The following is a 5,000-nucleotide window of genomic DNA, read 5'->3' as shown; positions in this document are numbered from 1 at the left end:
AATTGTAAATAGTTGTAAATAGTTTTGTTATCGTTGCAAATTGTAAATAATTTTGTCATCGTTGCAACTTGTAAAACGTTGTAAATCGTTGCAAATTGTGAATCGTTCTGCTGTCGTAGTAAATTATGAAATTTGTTATTTTCGTTTTGTTCCTAATTTCAAATCATGAATCTGAATCTCAGTCTTATTTTTATGATCATCATTAAGGTCATTAACCTTTTATATTATTGGTATTGTTATCATTAATATCAGTATTAGTATCTTTATAATTATAAAAAGGATAATAACAATAATAATGATGATGGTAATAATAATGATAATAGTAATGATAATAACTGTAATTATAATGATAAAGATGATGATGGTGATGGGAGTGATAGTGAAAATGACAGTAGTATTAGGAATATCATTAGTATCACTATCATGTTATTATTTTCATTATCATTATCATTATTATTATTATTATTATTATTATTTTATTATTATCATTGTTGTTGTTGTTGTTGTTGTTGTTATTGTTATTATTATTGATAATATCATTATCATTATTATTCATTATTATTGTTATTATTATTATTTTTGTTGTTGTTGTTATTATTATTATCATTATCACTGTTGTTATTATCATTTGTTAGTCAGCCTGTTTGACAGAGACTCTCTCTCTATCTACCTATCTATCTCTCTCCCCCCCCCCTCTCTCTCTCTCTCTCTCTTTCTCTCTTCTCTCTCTCTCTCTCTCTCTCTCTCTCTCTCTCTCTCTCTCTCTCTCTCTCTCTCTCTCTCTCTCTCTCTCCCTCTCCCCCCCCTCTCTCTCTCTCCCCCTCCTCCCCCCCCCCTCCCTCTCCGAAAACAAGCTGTCCTTTCTGAGTGTCATTTTCCCCTTAAAAAACAGAGTTCGGTAAAATGTCAAAACACTTTTTTTTTTTTCTTCTCCACATCATCAACTTAAAATTAGAGAGTGAAAAGGCTTGGATGCTAAATATACACGGAAGAAAAGAGGAGAGGGGGTGGAGGGGGTGGAGAGGGGGTGGAGCGGGGTGGAGGGGGCGCAATAAGAGCGTTGAGGGGGGTGGGATGGGGGAGGGGAGATTAGTGAGGGAGGGAGGGGTATGATAAGGGAATTGGGGGAGAAAGGTGTGGGGGAGGGGAGGAGGGGAAAGGGGTAAAGGGGGGTGACTGTAAGGGAAGGAGGGAGGTAAAGAGGTGAAGGTTGATTTAAAAGGGAGGAATTTAAGGGAGGGGGGGGGGGATGACATAAAGGGAGGGGGAAGGCAAATTTAAAAGGGAGGGGGAAGGCAAAGGGGGTGAGGGTTAATTTAAAGGATAGGGGGTAAATGGAGGTAACATAAAGGGAGGAAAGGCAAAAGGAGCCAAAAGATGAACTGAAGGGTAAAGAGTGAACGTATAGAGGTAAGATACTGGCTTTTAATTAAGAATGGGGAGAGGAAAGGCGAAGAGGTGGGGGGGGGGGATGACTTAAAAGGGAAGAGGGGGGAGGGGGGGAGAGAAAAAGGGGTGAGAGTAAAACCAAACAGAAGGAAAAGATAAAGAGTTTGAAAGTATGAATAAAAAGAGGTTAGATAAAGAGATGAAGAAAGAGAGAGAGAGAGAGAGAGAGAGAGAGAGAGAGAGAGAGAGAGAGAGAGAGAGAGAGAGAGAGAGAGAGAGAGAGAGAGAGAGAGAGAGAGAGAGAGAGAGAGAGAGAGAGAAAGTTAACAGTGTAGGGGGGTAAAACATGGATAGGAAAGCTAAAATGGGGGTGGGGGGGGGAAGGCAGGAGGTAGGAGACGAAGGAAGGGGGGAAGGAGGGGGAGAGAAGGATGGGGGGGGGGTGTTCAGAGAAGCTCAGAATGGCAAAGAGGGTGGGGGGTGGGGGTGGGGGTAAGGAAGGGCAAGAGATAGGAAAGAAAAGAAAGAAGGTAAGTAGGAGGGGCAGGATAAAGGGACGGAGGAAGGGGAAGCAGGAGAAGGGGATAATAAAGGAGAGGGAAAGAAGGAGAGGGAAAAGAGAAAGAGAAGAAGGGGTAAGTGGGTGAGAAAAAGAAAGAGGAAGAAGAGGAAGAGAGAATAAAGAAAAGAATGAGAAGAGGAAAGAGGAGAGAATGAGAAATGAGGGAAGGGAAAGAGGGCATGGAAAATAGGGAATAGGAAGGAGAAGGAGAATTAGAAATGAAGGAACAGGAAAGGGTGGAGAAAATAAGAAAAGAGGTAACGAAACGGGGGATGAAAAAAAGGAAAGGAAAAGGAGAAGGACAATAAGAAAGGGGGATAAGAAAGGGGAATAAAAGAGGTTAAGAAGAAGGGGGAGGAAGAACGAGAAAAATGTGAAGGAAAGGAATAACACAAAATGAGAAAAGAGGGAGAGGGAAGTGGAGAAAGAACAAGAAAATAGAGAAGGAGAAGAGGAGAATAGAGAAAAAACAGGAAAGAGAGAATAAGCAAAATGGAGAATAAGAAAAAAGCGGAAAAGAAGAAAATAGGGAGAGGAGAACAAGGAAAGAGAAAACAAAAAACATGAGAGAGAGAGAGACAGACAGAGAGAAAGAGAGAGAGAGAGAGAGAGAGAGAGAGAGAGAGAGAGAGAGAGAGAGAGAGAGAGAGACATAGACAGAGACATAGACAGAGACCGAGACAGAGACAGAGAGAGAGAACAAGAACGAGACAATAAGCAAAACAAACAATAAGAAAAAGGAGGAGAGAAGAAAAGAAGAACAGAATAATCAAAGAAATAAGAATAAGGAGAAGAAAAGGAGGGAATAGTGAAGAGAAGAAGATGATAAGGTGACAAATGGGTTGGCTGGAGGCGGGGCAGGCGACGATCACGCGGAATAGGCAGCCTCCGTGTGTTAAAGCTGACGGGGTCTTCGCTTCCGTTTCGGGTTTAATTCTTCATTGTTTAGGGAGGGGGGGGGTACCTTTTGCTCATGCTTTCTCTCTCTCTGTCTCTCTCTCTCTCTCTTTCTGTCTCTCTGTCTCTCTCTTTCTCTCTCATGCTTTCTCTGTCTCTCTTCTCTCTCTCTCTCTCTCTCTCTCTCTCTCTCTCTCTCTCTCTCTCTCTCTCTCTCTCTCTCTCTCTCTCTCCCTCCCTCCCTCCCTCTCTCCCTTTCTCCCTCTCTTCCTCTTTCTCTCAGCGAATATATCATTCTTCATTTTTTTTCTCCCAAGAGAGAAAACAATAACAAAATAAACAACACACCAAAGAAATAAATAGATAGAAAAAAATAACAAGTAAAAACAATAACAATTCAAACTTAAAATGATAACAATAACAACAGAAACAACCTCCCCCCTCCCCCCCCAAAAAAAAAAAAAAACTGAACACAAACGATTTAAATAAATAATAAAAACAAATGCATGAATAATAATAATAATAATAATAATAATAATAATAATAATAATAATAATAATAATAATAAATAAAAAGAAGACCAACGAAGTTTTCCAAGAAGGAATCGCATTGAAATATTTCAAGAAAGCATCAACATTGCATCGCAGGAAGGGAGACTAACTCTCAGATCTCAGGCGAGGAGAAGAAGGAAGAAGAAGAAAGAAGGAAGGAAGAAGAAGGAAGAATAGGAAGAAAGAAGAAGGGAAAATTAGAGAAAGTCTAGAGGCGTTATCTATGGGGGAGGGGGAGGGGGCGAGGGAGTGGGGGGGCGAGGGAGTGGGGGTGAGGGAACGATTTTTTTTTGGAAATAGTATTTTATATATTTAGTTTATTTTTTATCTATCTATTTGAGGGTATGAGAGATTTTTTTTTCTTATTTTCATTTTTATCTATTTATTTGTTTATTTGAATAATATTATGGGATTATAGAAGGAGAGAAGATAAAAGGGATTTTATGAATCCTGTAAACACACCCACACGCACAAACGCACGCAAACATATATCCACACACCCACACGCACAGACGCACGCAAACATATATCCACACACACACACGCACAGACGCACGCAAACATATATCCACACACACACACACACACAAACACACATCCGCACCCACCCACACGCACACGCGCACAAACACACGCAAACATATATCTCCCCCCCACACACATACATATATCCCCCCCCCCCCACACACACACACACGCACAAACACACGCAAACACATATCCAAACACACACTCACACACACACCAACACACACACACACACACACACACACACACACACGCACAAACACACGCAAACATACATTCACCCCCCACACAACCACAAAAACACACGCAACCCCTCCCTACCCCCACACACACATTTTATATATCAATATACCAACGTGTTCGCCTACATATTCACACGTGTATACGTGTATGTCTATCTATTTACATTAACACACAAACACACACACACACGCACACGGAGTTCCTGTTGAGCGACCATTGTTTTCGGTTCAACAGAGCCTCTGCAGGAAGCCTATCAGATTCACAATGGGAACTACAGCATACTTAAAGCGTGTGTTCGAAGATGGACCCTGAGTGATGTATTGATGAAAGCGATGATAGGTTTTTATCACTGTGGTTGCCTTTGTTGTTGTTGTTTCTGTTGTTATTATCTTTATCATTGTTGTTGTTATTGTTATTGTTGTTTTGTTATTATCATTATTATTATTATTATTATTATTATTATTATTATTATTATTATTATTATTATTATCATTATTATTATTATTATTATTATTACTGTTGTTTTTCTTACACTCATATTTTTTTTATCATTAATAAAATCATTATTATCATCAATATTAAAATTATAAAATAATTTTAAGATCACGAAAAAGTTTAGCATCCTCTTACTAATATTTATATTTAACTTTTTAATATTAAATGTTCAACACCACATGAAATAGATCTTATATGCAAATGTACACAAGATATGCAAACTAACACGAACGCATGACAAGAGAAAATTAAATATAGGTAAAGAAGGCATACTCTTTGCGAAATATTTTTGGATTTATGTATTTTCATTTACAAGCAGACATACACAAACACAT

General features: G+C 39.0%; 1 protein-coding gene across 2 annotated transcripts in view; it reads left to right on the top strand.

Moving 5' to 3' along the window:
- LOC119575003 (neuronal acetylcholine receptor subunit alpha-4-like) overlaps nucleotides 1–5,000 on the top strand; it is a 154,668-nt gene that overhangs the window by 102,356 nt on the left and 47,312 nt on the right. The window lies entirely within an intron of this gene.

The sequence above is a fragment of the Penaeus monodon genome, chromosome 7 (assembly GCF_015228065.2).
Source record: "Penaeus monodon isolate SGIC_2016 chromosome 7, NSTDA_Pmon_1, whole genome shotgun sequence".
NCBI lineage: Eukaryota > Metazoa > Arthropoda > Malacostraca > Decapoda > Penaeidae > Penaeus > Penaeus monodon.
Note: the sequence above shows the minus strand (reverse complement) of the source record. Positions and strands in the feature narration are given on the sequence as shown.